The 17955-nt window shown below is 37.2% G+C and overlaps 1 protein-coding gene across 2 annotated transcripts in view; it reads left to right on the top strand.

The window, feature by feature from the left end:
* Positions 1 to 17955, top strand: part of LOC116938089 (peroxisomal biogenesis factor 19) — a 163621-nt gene that overhangs the window by 29312 nt on the left and 116354 nt on the right. The window lies entirely within an intron of this gene.

Here is a 17955-nt window from a genome sequence, read left to right as displayed (position 1 = left end):
TCACTCACCCACTCACTCACTCACCAACTCACTCACCAACTCACTCACTCACCAACTCACTCACTCACCAACTCACTCACCAACTCACTCACCAACTCACTCACTCACCAACTCACTCACTCACCCACTCACTCACCAACTCACTCACCAACTCACTCACCAACTCACTCACCAACTCACCAACTCACTCACCAACTCACTCACCAACTCACTCACCAACTCACCCACTCACTCACTCACCAACTCACTCACCAACTCACTCACCAACTCACTCACCAACTCAGTGTCTGTATGTAAGTGTCTCAGTGTCTGTGTGTAAGTGTCTGTATGTAAGTGTCTGTATATGTGTCTGTATGTAAGTGTTTGTATGTAAGTGTCTGTGCGTAAGTGTCTGTATGTAAGTGTCTAAGTGTCTCAGTGTATGTATGTAAGTGTCTGTATGTAAGTGTCTGTATGTAAGTGTCTCAGTGTCTGTATGTAAGTGTCTGTATGTAAGTGTCTGTATGTAAGTATCTGTATGTAAATGTCTGTGTGTAAGTGTCTGTATGTAAGTGTCTTAAAGTCTGTATGTAAGTGTCTGTATGTAAGTGTCTGTATGTGTCTGTATGTAAGTGTCTGTATGTAAGTGTCTTTATGTAAGTGGCTGTATGTAAGTGTCTGTAAGTGTCTGTATGTAAGTATCTGTATGTAAGTGTCTGTATGTAAGTTTCTGTATGTAAGTGTCTGTTTGTAAGTGTCTGTATGTAAGTGTCTGTATGTAAGTGCCTGTTTGTAAGTGTCTGTATGTAAGTGTCTGTATATAAGTGCCTGTATGTAAGTGTCTGTATGTAAGTGTCTCAGTGTCTGTATGTAAGTGTCTGTATGTAAGTGTCTAAGTGTCTGTATGTAAGTGTCTGTATGTAAGGTTATGTATGTAAGTGTCTGTAAGTAGTGTCTCTATGGAAGTGTATCAGTGTCTGTATGTAAGTGTCTTATGTAAGTGTCTCAATGTAAGTGTCTGTATGTAAATGTCTGTATGTCAGTGTCACAGTGTCTGTATGTAAGTGTCTGTATGTAAGCGTCTATATGTGTCTATGTAAGTGTCTCAGTGTCTGTATGTAAGTGTCTGTATGTAAGTGTCTGTATGTAAGTGTCTCAGTGTCTGTATGTAAGTGTCTGTATGTAAGTGTCTGTATGTAAGTGTCTGTATGTAAGTGTCTTTATGTAAGTGTCTCAGTGTCTGTATGTAAGTGTCTGTATGTAAGCGTCTGTATGTAAGTGTTTATGTAAGTGTCTCAGTGTCTGTATGTAAGTGTCTGTATGTAAGTGTCTCAGTGTCTGTATGTAAGTGTCTCAGTGTCTGTATGTAAGTGTCTGTATGTAAGTGTCTCAGTGTATGTATGTAAGTGTCTGTATGTAAGTGTCTGTATGTAAGTGTCTGTATGTAAGTGTCTGTATGTAAGTGTCTGAGTGTCTGTATGTAAGTGTATGTAAGCGTCTGTATGTAAGTGTCTATGTAAGTGTCTCAGTGTCTGTATGAAAGTGTCTGTATGTAAGTGTCTGTATGTAAGTGTTTGTATGTAAGTGTCTGTATGTAAGTGTCTCAGTGTCTGTTTGTGTCAGTATGTAAGTGTCTGTATGTAAGTGCCTATATGTAAGTGTCTGTATGTAAGTGTCTGTATGTAAGTGTCTGTATGTAAGTGTCTGTATGTAAGTGTCTGTATGTAAGTGTCTGTATATGTGTCTGTATGTAAGTGTCTGTATGTAAGTGTCTGTGCGTAAGTGTCTGTACGTAAGTGTCTGTATGTAAGTGTCTCAGTGTCTGTATGTAAGTGTCTGTAAGTGTCTGTATGTAAGTGTCTCAGTGTCTGTATGTAAGCATCTGTATGTAAGTGTCTATGTAAGTGTCTCAGTGTCTGTCTGTAAGTGTCTGTATGTAAGTGTCTCAGTGTCTGTATGTAAGTGTCTCAGTGTATGTATGTAAGTGTCTGTATGTAAGTGTCTCAGTGTCTGTATGTAAGTGTCTGTATGTAAGTGTCTGTATGTAAGTGTCTGTATGTAAGTGTCTGAGTGTCTGTATGTAAGTGTATGTAAGCATCTGTATGTAAGTGTCTATGTAAGTGTCTCAGTGTCTGTATGTAAGTGTCTTTATGTAAGAGTCTGTATGTAAGTGTCTGTATGTAACTGTCTAAGTGTCTGTATGTAAGTGTCTTTATGTAAGAGTCTGTATGTAAGTGTCTGTATGTAAGTGTCTAAGTGTCTGTATGTAAGGGTCTGTATGGAAGTGTCTGTTTGTAAGTGTCTGTATGTAAGTGTTTGTATGTAAGTGTCTTTATGTTAAGTGTTTGTATGTAAGTGTCTCAGTGTCTGTTTGTGTCAGTATGTAAGTGTCTGTATGTAAGTGTCTATGTAAGTGTCTATGTAAGTGTCTGTATGTAAGTGCCTGTATGTAAGTGTCCGTATGTAAGTGTCTGTATGTAAGTGTCTGTATGTAAGTGTGTGTATGTAAGTGTCTGTATGTAAGTGTCTGTATGTAAGTGTCTCAGTATCTGTTTGGAAATGTCTTTATGTAAGTGTCTGTATGTAAGTGTCTGTATGTAAGTGTCTGTATGTAAGTCTCAGTGTCTGTATGTCAGTGTGTGTTTGTAAGTATCTGTATGTAAGTGTCTGTATGTAAGTGTCTGTATTTAAGTGTCTCAGTGTCTGTAAGTAAGTGTCTAAGTAAGTGTCTGTATGTAAGTGTCTGTATGTAAGTGTCTGTATGTTAAGTATTTGCATGTAAGTGTCTCAGTGTCTGTATGTAAGTGTCTGTATTTAAGTGTCTGTATGTAAGTGTCTGTATGTAAGTGTCTGTATGTTAAGTGTCTGTATGTAAGTGTCTGTATGTAAGTATCTCAGTGTCTGTATGTAAGTGTCTGTATGTAAGTGTCTGTATGTAAGTGTCTCAGTGTCTGTATGTAAGTGTCTGTATGTAAGTGTCTGTATGTAAGTATCTGTATGTAAATGTCTGTGTGTAAGTGTCTGTATGTAAGTGTCTTAAAGTCTGTATGTAAGTGTCTGTATGTAAGTGTCTGTATGTGTCTGTATGTAAGTGTCTGTATGTAAGTGTCTCTATGTAAGTGGCTGTATGTAAGTGTCTGTAAGTGTCTGTATGTAAGTATCTGTATGTAAGTGTCTGTATGTAAGTTTCTGTATGTAAGTGTCTGTTTGTAAGTGTCTGTATGTAAGTGTCTGTATGTAAGTGCCTGTTTGTAAGTGTCTGTGTGTAAGTGTCTGTATATAAGTGCCTGTATGTAAGTGTCTGTATGTAAGTGTCTCAGTGTCCGTATGGAAGTGTCTGTATGTAAGTTTCTAAGTCTCTGTATGTAAGTGTCTGTATGTAAGGTTATGTATGTAAGTGTCTGTAAGTAGTGTCTCTATGTAAGTGTATCAGTGTCTGTATGTAAGTGTCTGTATGTAAGTGTCTCAATGTAAGTGTCTGTATGTAAGTGTCTGTATGTCAGTGTCACAGTGTCTGTATGTAAGTGTTTGTATGTAAGCGTCTATATGTGTCTATGTAAGTGTCTCAGTGTCTGTATGTAAGTGTCTGTATGTAAGTGTCTGTATGTAAGTGTCTCAGTGTCTGTATGTAAGTGTCTGTATGTAAGCGTCTGTATGTAAGTGTTTATGTAAGTGTCTCAGTGTCTGTATGTAGTGTAGCGGTTAGCGCTACGCTGCGCTATGAACCTGGCGACCCGGGTTCGATTCCCCCTCACGGCCAACACCAGTGACGATTATCTGAACCGGTCCCGGGCCTCCCCTAGGTCGACTCAGCCTCAAATGAGTACCTGGTGCGGTGTGTAAACATTGCCACTAGGGAGACAAAGGCGGTCGGGCGTGGTGCTGGCCACCCACCCCCTCGTGTACCGTTCCGGCCTTCATAGGTGCTCGCTAACAGCACTTGCCCCTACAGTCTGTTAAGGCTATATGGGGAATCTTTGTATGTAAGTGTCTCAGTGTCTGTATGTAAGTGTCTCAGTGTCTCTATGTAAGTGTCTGTATGTAAGTGTCTCAGTGTCTGTATGTAAGTGTCTCAGTGTCTCTATGTAAGTGTCTGTATGTAAGTGTTTAAGTGTCTGTATGTAAGTGTTTGTATGTAAGTGTCTGTATGTAAGTGTCTGTATGTAAGTGTCTGTATGTAAGTGTCTGAGTGTCTGTATGTAAGTGTATGTAAGCGTATGTATGTAAGTGTCTATGTAAGTGTCTCAGTGTCTGTATGTAAGTGTCTGTATGTAAGTGTCTGTATGTAAGTGTCTCAATGTCTGTATGTAAGTGTATGTATGTAATTGTCTGCATGTAAGTGTCTTTATGTAAGAGTCTGTATGTAAGTGTCTGTATGTAAGTGTCTAAGTGTCTGTATGTAAGTGTCTTTATGTAAGAGTCTGTATGTAAGTGTCTGTATGTAAGTATCTAAGTGTCTGTATGTAAGGGTCTGTATGTAAGTGTCTGTATGTAAGTGTCTGTATGTAAGTGTTTGTATGTAAGTGTCTGTATGTAAGTGTCTCAGTGTCTGTTTGTGTCAGTATGTAAGTGTCTGTATGTAAGTGTCTATGTAAGTGTCTGTATGTAAGTGCCTGTATGTAAGTGTCTGTATGTAAGTGTCTGTATGTAAGTGTCTGTATGTAAGTCTCAGTGTCTGTATGTCAGTGTGTGTTTGTAAGTGTCTGTATGTAAGTGTCTGTATGTAAGTGTCTGTATTTAGGTGTCTCAGTGTCTGTAAGTAAGTGTCTAAGTAAGTGTCTGTATGTAAGTGTCTGTATGTAAGTGTCTGTATGTTAACTGTTTGTATGTAAGTGTCTGTATGTGAATATCTCAGTGTCTGTATGTAAGTGTCTGTATGTAAGTGTCTGTATGTAAGTGTCTCAGTGTCTGTATGTAAGTGTCTGTATGTAAGTGTCTGTATGTAAGTCTCAGTGTCTGTATGTCTTTGTGTGTTTGTAAGTGTCTGTATGTAAGTGTCTGTATGTAAGTGTCTCTATGTAAGTGGCTGTATGTAAGTGTCTGTAAGTGTCTGTATGTAAGTATCTGTATGTAAGTGTCTGTATGTAAGTTTTTGTATGTAAGTGCCTGTATGTAAGTGTCTGTATGTAAGTGCCTGTTTGTAAGTGTCTATATGTAAGTGTCTGTATATAAGTGCCTGTATGTAAGTGTCTGTATGTAAGTGTCTCAGTGTCTGTATGTAAGTGACTGTATGTAAGTGTCTAAGTGTCTGTATGTAAGTGTGTGTATGTAAGGTTATGTATGTAAGTGTCTGTAAGTAGTGTCTCTATGTAAGTGTATCAGTGTCTGTATGTAAGTGTCTGTATGTAAGTGTCTCAATGTAAGTGTCTGTATGTAAGTGTCTGTATGTCAGTGTCACAGTGTCTGTATGTAAGTGTCTGTATGTAAGCGTCTGTATGTGTCTATGTAAGTGTCTCAGTATCTGTATGTAAGTGTCTGTACGTAAGTGTCTGTATGTAAGTGTCTCAGTGTCTGTATGTAAGTGTCTGTATGTAAGTGTCTGTATGTAAGTGTCTGTATGTAAGTGTCTCAGTGTCTGTATGTAAGTGTCTGTATGTAAGTGTCTCAGTGTCTGTATGTAAGTGTCTCAGTGTCTGTATGTAAGTGTCTGTATGTAAGTGTCTCAGTGTCTGTATGTAAGTGTCTGTATGTAAGTGTCTATGTAAGTGTCTGTATGTAAGTGCCTGTATGTAAGTGTCTGTATGTAAGTGTCTGTATGTAAGTGTCTGTATGTAAGTCTCAGTGTCTGTATGTCAGTGTGTGTTTGTAAGTGTCTGTATGTAAGTGTCTGTATGTAAGTGTCTGTATTTAGGTGTCTCAGTGTCTGTAAGTAAGTGTCTAAGTAAGTGTCTGTATGTAAGTGTCTGTATGTAAGTGTCTGTATGTTAACTGTTTGTATGTAAGTGTCTGTATGTGAATATCTCAGTGTCTGTATGTAAGTGTCTGTATGTAAGTGTCTGTATGTAAGTGTCTCAGTGTCTGTATGTAAGTGTCTGTATGTAAGTGTCTGTATGTAAGTCTCAGTGTCTGTATGTCTTTGTGTGTTTGTAAGTGTCTGTATGTAAGTGTCTGTATGTAAGTGTCTCTATGTAAGTGGCTGTATGTAAGTGTCTGTAAGTGTCTGTATGTAAGTATCTGTATGTAAGTGTCTGTATGTAAGTTTTTGTATGTAAGTGTCTGTATGTAAGTGTCTGTATGTAAGTGCCTGTTTGTAAGTGTCTATATGTAAGTGTCTGTATATAAGTGCCTGTATGCAAGTGTCTGTATGTAAGTGTCTCAGTGTCTGTATGTAAGTGACTGTATGTAAGTGTCTAAGTGTCTGTATGTAAGTGTGTGTATGTAAGGTTATGTATGTAAGTGTCTGTAAGTAGTGTCTCTATGTAAGTGTATCAGTGTCTGTATGTAAGTGTCTGTATGTAAGTGTCTCAATGTAAGTGTCTGTATGTAAGTGTCTGTATGTCAGTGTCACAGTGTCTGTATGTAAGTGTCTGTATGTAAGCGTCTGTATGTGTCTATGTAAGTGTCTCAGTATCTGTATGTAAGTGTCTGTACGTAAGTGTCTGTATGTAAGTGTCTCAGTGTCTGTATGTAAGTGTCTGTATGTAAGTGTCTGTATGTAAGTGTCTGTATGTAAGTGTCTCAGTGTCTGTATGTAAGTGTCTGTATGTAAGTGTCTCAGTGTCTGTATGTAAGTGTCTCAGTGTCTGTATGTAAGTGTCTGTATGTAAGTGTCTCAGTGTCTGTATGTAAGTGTCTGTATGTAAGTGTCTGTATGTAAGTGTCTGAGTGTCTGTATGTAAGTGTATGTAAGCGTCTGTATGTAAGTGTCTGTATGTAAGTGTCTGTATGTAAGTGTCTCAATGTCTGTATGTAAGTGTATGTATGTAATTGTCTGCATGTTTGTGTCTTTATGTAAGAGTCTGTATGTAAGTGTCTGTATGTAAGTGTCTAAGTGTCTGTATGTAAGTGTCTTTATGTAAGAGTCTGTATGTAAGTGTCTGTATGTAAGTGTCTAAGTGTCTGTATGTAAGGGTCTGTATGTAAGTGTCTGTATGTAAGTGTCTGTATGTAAGTGTTTGTATGTAAGTGTCTAAGTGTCTGTATGTAAGGGTCTGTATGTAAGTGTCTGTATGTAAGTGTCTGTATGTAAGTGTCTGTATGTAAGTGTCTCAGTGTCTGTTTGTGTCAGTATGTAAGTGTCTGTATGTAAGTGTCTATGTAAGTGTCTTTATGTAAGTGCCTGTATGTAAGTGTCTGTATGTAAGTGTCTGTATGTAAGTGTCTGTATGTAAGTGTCTGTATGTAAGTGTCTGTATGTAAGTGTCTCAGTATCTGTATGTAAATGTCTTTATGTAAGTGTCTGTATGTAAGTGTCTGTATGTAAGTGTCTGTATGTAAGTCTCAGTGTCTGTATGTCAGTGTGTGTTTGTAAGTGTCTGTATGTAAGTGTCTGTATGTAAGTGTCTGTATTTAAGTGTCTCAGTGTCTGTAAGTAAGTGTCTAAGTAAGTGTCTGTATGTAATTGTCTGTATGTAAGTGTCTGTATGTAAGTGTCTGTATGTAAGTGTCTATGTGTCTGTATGTAAGTGTTTGTATGTGAGTGTCTGTATGTGAGTGTCTGTATGTAAGTGTCTGTATGTAAGTGTCTCAGTGTCTGTATGTAAGTGTCTGTATGTAAGCGTCTGTATGTAAGTGTCTGTATGTAAGTGTCTGTATGTAAGTGTCTCTATGTAAGTGTCTCAGTGTCTGTATGTAAGTGGCTGTATGTGTAAGTGTCTGTATGTAAGTGTCTTTATGTAAGTATCTGTATGTAAGTGTCTATGTCAGTGTCACAGTGTCGGTATGTAAGTGTCTGTATGTAAGTGTCTGTATGTAAGTGTCTGCTATGTAAGTGTCTGTATGTAAGTGTCTGTATGTAAGTGTCTCAGTGTCTGTATGTAAGTGTCTGTATGTAAGCGTCTGTATGTAAGTGTCTCAGTGTCTGTATGTAAGTGTCTTTATGTACGTGTCTTTTGTAAGTGTTTGTATGTAAGTGTCTAAGTGTCTGTATGTAAGTTTCTAAGTGTCTGTATGTAAGGGTCTGTATGTAAGTGTCTGTATGTAAGTGTCTGTATGTAAGTGTCTGTATGTAAGTGTCTGTATATAAGTGTCTGTATGTAAGTGCTTGTATGTAATTGTCTGTATGTAAGTGTCTCAGTGTCTTTGTGTCAGTATGTAAGTGTCTGTATGTAAGTGTCTATGTAAGTGTCTATGTAAGTGTCTGTATGTAAGTGCCTGTATGTAAGTGTCTGTATGTAAGTGTCTGTATGTAAGTGTCTGTATATGTGTCTGTATGTAAGTGTCTGTATGTAAGTGTCTGTGCGTAAGTGTCTGTACGTAAGTGTCTGTATGTAAGTGTCTCAGTGTCTGTATGTAAGTGTCTGTAAGTGTCTGTATGTAAGTGTCTCAGTGTCTGTATGTAAGCATCTGTATGTAAGTGTCTATGTAAGTGTCTCAGTGTCTGTCTGTAAGTGTCTGTATGTAAGTGTCTCAGTGTCTGTATGTAAGTGTCTCAGTGTATGTATGTAAGTGTCTGTATGTAAGTGTCTCAGTGTCTGTATGTAAGTGTCTGTATGTAAGTGTCTGTATGTAAGTGTCTGTATGTAAGTGTCTGAGTGTCTGTATGTAAGTGTATGTAAGCGTCTGTATGTAAGTGTCTATGTAAGTGTCTCAGTGTCTGTATGTAAGTGTCTTTATGTAAGAGTCTGTATGTAAGTGTCTGTATGTAACTGTCTAAGTGTCTGTATGTAAGTGTCTTTATGTAAGAGTCTGTATGTAAGTGTCTGTATGTAAGTGTCTAAGTGTCTGTATGTAAGGGTCTGTATGTAAGTGTCTGTATGTAAGTGTCTGTATGTAAGTGTTTGTATGTAAGTGTCTTTATGTTAAGTGTTTGTATGTAAGTGTCTCAGTGTCTGTTTGTGTCAGTATGTAAGTGTCTGTATGTAAGTGTCTATGTAAGTGTCTATGTAAGTGTCTATGTAAGTGCCTGTATGTAAGTGTCTGTATGTAAGTGTCTGTATGTAAGTGTCTGTATGTAAGTGTGTGTATGTAAGTGTCTGTATGTAAGTGTCTGTATGTAAGTGTCTCAGTATCTGTTTGGAAATGTCTTTATGTATGTGTCTGTATGTAAGTGTCTGTATGTAAGTGTCTGTATGTAAGTCTCAGTGTCTGTATGCCAGTGTGTGTTTGTAAGTATCTGTATGTAAGTGTCTGTATGTAAGTGTCTGTATTTAAGTGTCTCAGTGTCTGTAAGTAAGTGTCTAAGTAAGTGTCTGTATGTAAGTGTCTGTATGTAAGTGTCTGTATGTTAAGTATTTGCATGTAAGTGTCTCAGTGTCTGTATGTAAGTGTCTGTATTTAAGTGTCTGTATGTAAGTGTCTGTATGTAAGTGTCTGTATGTTAAGTGTCTGTATGTAAGTGTCTGTATGTAAGTATCTCAGTGTCTGTATGTAAGTGTCTGTATGTAAGTGTCTCAGTGTCTGTATGTAAGTGTCTGTATGTAAGTGTCTGTATGTAAGTGTCTGTATGTAAATGTCTGTGTGTAAGTGTCTGTATGTAAGTGTCTTAAAGTCTGTATGTAAGTGTCTGTATGTAAGTGTCTGTATGTGTCTGTATGTAAGTGTCTGTATGTAAGTGTCTCTATGTAAGTGGCTGTATGTAAGTGTCTGTAAGTGTCTGTATGTAAGTATCTGTATGTAAGTGTCTGTATGTAAGTTTCTGTATGTAAGTGTCTGTTTGTAAGTGTCTGTATGTAAGTGTCTGTATGTAAGTGCCTGTTTGTAAGTGTCTGTATGTAAGTGTCTGTATATAAGTGCCTGTATGTAAGTGTCTGTATGTAAGTGGCTCAGTGTCCGTATGGAAGTGTCTGTATGTAAGTTTCTAAGTCTCTGTATGTAAGTGTCTGTATGTAAGGTTATGTATGTAAGTGTCTGTAAGTAGTGTCTCTATATAAGTGTATCAGTGTCTGTATGTAAGTGTCTCAATGTAAGTGTCTGTATGTAAGTGTCTGTATGTCAGTGTCACAGTGTCTGTATGTAAGTGTTTGTATGTAAGCTTCTGTATGTGTCTATGTAAGTGTCTCAGTGTCTGTATGTAAGTGTCTGTATGTAAGTGTCTGTATGTAAGTGTCTCAGTGGCTGTATGTAAGTGTCTGTATGTAAGCGTCTGTATGTAAGTGTTTATGTAAGTGTCTCAGTGTCTGTATGTAAGTGTCTGTATGTAAGTGTCTCAGTGTCTGTATGTAAATGTCTCAGTGTCTCTATGTAAGTGTCTGTATGTAAGTGTCTCAGTGTCTGTATGTAAGTGTTTGTATGTAAGTGTCTGTATGTAAGTGTCTGAGTGTCTGTGTGTAAGTGTATGTAAGCGTATGTATGTAAGTGTCTATGTAAGTGTCTCAGTGTCTGTATGTAAGTGTCTGTATGTAAGTGTCTGTATGTAAGTGTCTCAATGTCTGTATGTAAGTGTATGTATGTAATTGTCTGCATGTAAGTGTCTTTATGTAAGAGTCTGTATGTAAGTGTCTGTATGTAAGTGTCTAAGTGTCTGTATGTAAGTGTCTTTATGTAAGAGTCTGTATGTAAGTGTCTGTATGTAAGTATCTAAGTGTCTGTATGTAAGGGTCTGTATGTAAGTGTCTGTATGTAAGTGTCTGTATGTAAGTGTTTTTATGTAAGTGTCTGTATGTAAGTGTCTCAGTGTCTGTTTGTGTCAGTATGTAAGTGTCTGTATGTAAGTGTCTATGTAAGTGTCTGTATGTAAGTGCCTGTATGTAAGTGTCTGTATGTAAGTGTCTGTATGTAAGTGTCTGTATATAAGTGTCTGTATGTAAGTGTCTGTATGTAAGTGTCTCAGTATCTGTATGTAAATGTCTTTATGTAAGTGTCTGTATGTAAGTGTCTATATGTAAGTGTCTGTATGTAAGTCTCAGTGTCTGTATGTCAGTGTGTGTTTGTAAGTGTCTGTATGTAAGTGTCTGTATGTAAGTGTCTGTATTTAGGTGTCTCAGTGTCTGTAAGTAAGTGTCTAAGTAAGTGTCTGTATGTAAGTGTCTGTATGTAAGTGTCTGTATGTTAACTGTTTGTATGTAAGTGTCTGTATGTGAATATCTCAGTGTCTGTATGTAAGTGTCTGTATGTAAGTGTCTGTATGTAATGGTCTCAGTGTCTGTATGTAAGTGTCTGTATGTAAGTGTCTGTATGTAAGTCTCAGTGTCTGTATGTCTTTGTGTGTTTGTAAGTGTCTGTATGTAAGTGTCTGTATGTAAGTGTCTCTATGTAAGTGGCTGTATGTAAGTGTCTGTAAGTGTCTGTATGTAAGTATCTGTATGTAAGTGTCTGTCTGTAAGTTTCTGTATGTAAGTGTCTGTTTGTAAGTGTCTGTATGTAAGTGTCTGTATGTAAGTGCCTGTTTGTAAGTGTCTGTATGTAAGTGTCTGTATATAAGTGCCTGTATGTAAGTGTCTGTATGTAAGTGTCTCAGTGTCTGTATGTAAGTGACTGTATGTAAGTGTCTAAGTGTCTGTATGTAAGTGTCTGTATGTAAGGTTATGTATGTAAGTGTCTGTAAGTAGTGTCTCTATGTAAGTGTATCAGTGTCTGTATGTAAGTGTCTGTATGTAAGTGTCTCAATGTAAGTGTCTGTATGTAAGTGTCTGTATGTCAGTGTCACAGTGTCTGTATGTAAGTGTCTGTATGTAAGCGTCTGTATGTGTCTATGTAAGTGTCTCAGTGTCTGTATGTAAGTGTCTGTATGTAAGTGTCTGTATGTAAGTGTCTCAGTGTCTGTATGTAAGTGTCTGTATGTAAGTGTCTGTATGTAAGTGTCTGTATGTAAGTGTCTCAGTGTCTGTATGTAAGTGTCTGTATGTAAGTGTCTCAGTGTCTGTATGTAAGTGTCTCACTGTCTGTATGTAAGTGTCTGTATGTAAGTGTCTCAGTGTCTGTATGTAAGTGTCTGTATGTAAGTGTCTGTATGTAAGTGTCTGTATGTAAGTGTCTGAGTGTCTGTATGTAAGTGTATGTAAGCGTCTGTATGTAAGTGTCTGTATGTAAGTGTCTGTATGTAAGTGTCTCAATGTCTGTATGTAAGTGTATGTATGTAATTGTCTGCATGTAAGTGTCTTTATGTAAGAGTCTGTATGTAAGTGTCTGTATGTAAGTGTCTAAGTGTCTGTATGTAAGTGTCTTTATGTAAGAGTCTGTATGTAAGTGTCTGTATGTAAGTGTCTAAGTGTCTGTATGTAAGGGTCTGTATGTAAGTGTCTGTATGTAAGTGTCTGTATGTAAGTGTTTGTATGTAAGTGTCTGTATGTAAGTGTCTCAGTGTCTGTTTGTGTAAGTATGTAAGTGTCTGTATGTAAGTGTCTATGTAAGTGTCTATGTAAATGTCTGTATGTAAGTGTCTGTATGTAAGTGTCTGTATGTAAGTGTCTGTATGTAAGTGTCTCAGTATCTGTATGTAAATGTCTTTATGTAAGTGTCTGTATGTAAGTGTCTGTATGTAAGTGTCTGTATGTAAGTCTCAGTGCCTGTATATCAGTGTGTGTTTGTAAGTGTCTGTATGTAAGTGTCTGTATGTAAATGTCTGTATTTAAGTGTCTCAGTGTCTGTAAGTAAGTGTCTAAGTAAGTGTCTGTATGTAAGTGTCTGTATGTAAGTGTCTGTATGTTAACTGTTTGTATGTAAGTGTCTGTATGTGAATATCTCAGTGTCTGTATGTAAGTGTCTGTATGTAAGTGTCTGTATGTAATTGTCTCAGTGTCTGTATGTAAGTGTCTGTATGTAAGTGTCTGTATGTAAGTCTCAGTGTCTGTATGTCTTTGTGTGTTTGTAAGTGTCTGTATGTAAGTGTCTGTATGTAAGTGTCTCTATGTAAGTGGCTGTATGTAAGTGTCTGTAAGTGTCTGTATGTAAGTATCTGTATGTAAGTGTCTGTCTGTAAGTTTCTGTATGTAAGTGTCTGTTTGTAAGTGTCTGTATGTAAGTGTCTGTATGTAAGTGCCTGTTTGTAAGTGTCTGTATGTAAGTGTCTGTATATAAGTGCCTGTATGTAAGTGTCTGTATGTAAGTGTCTCAGTGTCTGTATGTAAGTGACTGTATGTAAGTGTCTAAGTGTCTGTATGTAAGTGTCTGTATGTAAGGTTATGTATGTAAGTGTCTGTAAGTAGTGTCTCTATGTAAGTGTATCAGTGTCTGTATGTAAGTGTCTGTATGTAAGTGTCTCAATGTAAGTGTCTGTATGTAAGTGTCTGTATGTCAGTGTCACAGTGTCTGTATGTAAGTGTCTGTATGTAAGCGTCTGTATGTGTCTATGTAAGTGTCTCACTGTCTGTATGTAAGTGTCTGTATGTAAGTGTCTGTATGTAAGTGTCTCAGTGTCTGTATGTAAGTGTCTGTATGTAAGTGTCTGTATGTAAGTGTCTGTATGTAAGTGTCTCAGTGTCTGTATGTAAGTGTCTGTATGTAAGTGTCTCAGTGTCTGTATGTAAGTGTCTCACTGTCTGTATGTAAGTGTCTGTATGTAAGTGTCTCAGTGTTTGTATGTAAGTGTCTGTATGTAAGTGTCTGTATGTAAGTGTCTGTATGTAAGTGTCTGAGTGTCTGTATGTAAGTGTATGTAAGCGTCTGTATGTAAGTGTCTGTATGTAAGTGTCTGTATGTAAGTGTCTCAATGTCTGTATGTAAGTGTATGTATGTAATTGTCTGCATGTAAGTGTCTTTATGTAAGAGTCTGTATGTAAGTGTCTGTATGTAAGTGTCTAAGTGTCTGTATGTAAGTGTCTTTATGTAAGAGTCTGTATGTAAGTGTCTGTATGTAAGTGTCTAAGTGTCTGTATGTAAGGGTCTGTATGTAAGTGTCTGTATGTAAGTGTCTGTATGTAAGTGTTTGTATGTAAGTGTCTGTATGTAAGTGTCTCAGTGTCTGTTTGTGTAAGTATGTAAGTGTCTGTATGTAAGTGTCTATGTAAGTGTCTATGTAAGTGTCTGTATGTAAGTGTCTGTATGTAAGTGTCTGTATGTAAGTGTCTGTATGTAAGTGTCTCAGTATCTGTATGTAAATGTCTTTATGTAAGTGTCTGTATGTAAGTGTCTGTATGTAAGTGTCTGTATGTAAGTCTCAGTGCCTGTATATCAGTGTGTGTTTGTAAGTGTCTGTATGTAAGTGTCTGTATGTAAGTGTCTGTATTTAAGTGTCTCAGTGTCTGTAAGTAAGTGTCTAAGTAAGTGTCTGTATGTAAGTGTCTGTATGTTAACTGTTTGTATTTAAGTGTCTGTATGTGAATATCTCAGTGTCTGTATGTAAGTGTCCGTATGTAAGTGTCTGTATGTAAGTGTCTCAGTGTCTGTATGTAAGTGTCTGTATTTATGTGTCTGTATGTAAGTGTCTGTATGTAAGTGTCTGTATCTTAGTGTCTGTATGTAAGTGTCTGTATGTAAGTGTCAGTATGTAAGTGTCTATATGTAAGTGTATGTATGTGAGTGTCTGTATGTTAGTGTCTGTATGTAAGTGGCTGTATGTAAGTGTCTGTGTGTCTGTATGTAAGTGTCTGTATGTGAGTGTCTGTATGTGAGTGTCTGTATGTGAGTGTCTGTATGTAAGTGTCTGTATGTAAGTGTGTGTATGTAAGTGCCTGTATGTAAGTGTCTGTATGTAAGTGTCTCTATGTAAGTGTCTGTATGTAAGTGTCTATGTGTCTGTATGTAAGTGTCTGTATGTGAGTGTCTGTATGTGAGTGTCTGTATGTAAGTGTCTGTATGTAAGTGTCTCAGTGTCTGTATGTAAGTGTCTGTATGTAAGCGTCTGTATGTAAGGGTCTGTATGTAAGTGTCTCTATGTAAGTGTCTCAGTGTCTGTATGTAAGTGGCTGTATGTAAGTGTCTGTATGTACGTGTCTCTATGTAAGTATCTGTATGTAAGTGTCTATGTCAGTGTCACAGTGTCGGTATGTAAGTGTCTGTATGTAAGTGTCTGTATGTAAGTGTCTGTATGTAAGTGTCTCAGTGTCTGTATGTAAGTGTCTGTATGTAAGCATCTGTATGTAAGTGTCTCAGTGTCTGTATGTAAGTGTCTGTATGTAAGCGTCTGTATGTAAGTGTCTATGCAAGTGTCTCAGTGTCTGTATTTAAGTGTCTGTATGTAAGTGTCTCAGTGTCTGTATGTAAGTGTCTCAGTGTCTGTATGTAAGTGTCTGTATGTAAGTGTCTCAGTGTCTGTTTGTAAGTGTCTGTATGTAAGTATCTCAGTGTCTGTATATAAGTGTCTGTATGTAAGTGTCTGTATATAAGTGTCTGTATGTAAGTGTCTGTATGTAAGTGTCTCAGTATCTGTATGTAAATGTCTTTATGTAAGTGTCTGTATGTAAGTGTCTATATGTAAGTGTCTGTATGTAAGTCTCAGTGTCTGTATGTCAGTGTGTGTTTGTAAGTGTCTGTATGTAAGTGTCTGTATGTAAGTGTCTGTATTTAGGTGTCTCAGTGTCTGTAAGTAAGTGTCTAAGTAAGTGTCTGTATGTAAGTGTCTGTATGTAAGTGTCTGTATGTTAACTGTTTGTATGTAAGTGTCTGTATGTGAATATCTCAGTGTCTGTATGTAAGTGTCTGTATGTAAGTGTCTGTATGTAATGGTCTCAGTGTCTGTATGTAAGTGTCTGTATGTAAGTGTCTGTATGTAAGTCTCAGTGTCTGTATGTCTTTGTGTGTTTGTAAGTGTCTGTATGTAAGTGTCTCTATGTAAGTGGCTGTATGTAGTGTCTGTAAGTGTCTGTATGTAAGTATCTGTATGTAAGTGTCTGTCTGTAAGTTTCTGTATGTAAGTGTCTGTTTGTAAGTGTCTGTATGTAAGTGTCTGTATGTAAGTGCCTGTTTGTAAGTGTCTGTATGTAAGTGTCTGTATATAAGTGCCTGTATGTAAGTGTCTGTATGTAAGTGTCTCAGTGTCTGTATGTAAGTGACTGTATGTAAGTGTCTAAGTGTCTGTATGTAAGTGTCTGTATGTAAGGTTATGTATGTAAGTGTCTGTAAGTAGTGTCTCTATGTAAGTGTATCAGTGTCTGTATGTAAGTGTCTGTATGTAAGTGTCTCAATGTAAGTGTCTGTATGTAAGTGTCTGTATGTCAGTGTCACAGTGTCTGTATGTAAGTGTCTGTATGTAAGCGTCTGTATGTGTCTATGTAAGTGTCTCAGTGTCTGTATGTAAGTGTCTGTATGTAAGTGTCTGTATGTAAGTGTCTCAGTGTCTGTATGTAAGTGTCTGTATGTAAGTGTCTGTATGTAAGTGTCTCAGTGTCTGTATGTAAGTGTCTGTATGTAAGTGTCTCAGTGTCTGTATGTAAGTGTCTCACTGTCTGTATGTAAGTGTCTGTATGTAAGTGTCTCAGTGTCTGTATGTAAGTGTCTGTATGTAAGTGTCTGTATGTAAGTGTCTGTATGTAAGTGTCTGAGTGTCTGTATGTAAGTGTATGTAAGCGTCTGTATGTAAGTGTCTGTATGTAAGTGTCTGTATGTAAGTGTCTCAATGTCTGTATGTAAGTGTATGTATGTAATTGTCTGCATGTAAGTGTCTTTATGTAAGAGTCTGTATGTAAGTGTCTGTATGTAAGTGTCTAAGTGTCTGTATGTAAGTGTCTTTATGTAAGAGTCTGTATGTAAGTGTCTGTATGTAAGTGTCTAAGTGTCTGTATGTAAGGGTCTGTATGTAAGTGTCTGTATGTAAGTGTCTGTATGTAAGTGTTTGTATGTAAGTGTCTGTATGTAAGTGTCTCAGTGTCTGTTTGTGTAAGTATGTAAGTGTCTGTATGTAAGTGTCTATGTAAGTGTCTATGTAAGTGTCTGTATGTAAGTGTCTGTATGTAAGTGTCTGTATGTAAGTGTCTGTTTGTAAGTGTCTCAGTATCTGTATGTAAATGTCTTTATGTAAGTGTCTGTATGTAAGTGTCTGTATGTAAGTGTCTGTATGTAAGTCTCAGTGCCTGTATATCAGTGTGTGTTTGTAAGTGTCTGTATGTAAGTGTCTGTATGTAAGTGTCTGTATTTAAGTGTCTCAGTGTCTGTAAGTAAGTGTCTAAGTAAGTGTCTGTATGTAAGTGTCTGTATGTAAGTGTCTGTATGTTAACTGTTTGTATTTAAGTGTCTGTATGTGAATATCTCAGTGTCTGTATGTAAGTGTCCGTATGTAAGTGTCTGTATGTAAGTGTCTCAGTGTCTGTATGTAAGTGTCTGTATTTATGTGTCTGTATGTAAGTGTCTGTATGTAAGTGTCTGTATCTTAGTGTCTGTATGTAAGTGTCTGTATGTAAGTGTCAGTATGTAAGTGTCTATATGTAAGTGTATGTATGTGAGTGTCTGTATGTAAGTGTCTGTATGTTAGTGTCTGTATGTAAGTGGCTGTATGTAAGTGTCTGTGTGTCTGTATGTAAGTGTCTGTATGTGAGTGTCTGTATGTGAGTGTCTGTATGTGAGTGTCTGTATGTAAGTGTCTGTATGTAAGTGTGTGTATGTAAGTGCCTGTATGTAAGTGTCTGTATGTAAGTGTCTCTATGTAAGTGTCTGTATGTAAGTGTCTATGTGTCTGTATGTAAGTGTCTGTATGTGAGTGTCTGTATGTGAGTGTCTGTATGTAAGTGTCTGTATGTAAGTGTCTCAGTGTCTGTATGTAAGTGTCTGTATGTAAGCGTCTGTATGTAAGGGTCTGTATGTAAGTGTCTCTATGTAAGTGTCTCAGTGTCTGTATGTAAGTGGCTGTATGTAAGTGTCTGTATGTACGTGTCTCTATGTAAGTATCTGTATGTAAGTGTCTATGTCAGTGTCACAGTGTCGGTATGTAAGTGTCTGTATGTAAGTGTCTGTATGTAAGTGTCTGTATGTAAGTGTCTCAGTGTCTGTATGTAAGTGTCTGTATGT

Source organism: Petromyzon marinus, chromosome 82 (genome assembly GCF_048934315.1).
Source record: "Petromyzon marinus isolate PM22_M1 ecotype Great Lakes invasive population chromosome 82, UKy_Petmar_22M1.pri1.0, whole genome shotgun sequence".
In the NCBI taxonomy this organism is placed as follows: Eukaryota; Metazoa; Chordata; class Hyperoartia; order Petromyzontiformes; family Petromyzontidae; genus Petromyzon; species Petromyzon marinus.
This window is presented reverse-complemented; position numbering and strand designations above follow the sequence as displayed.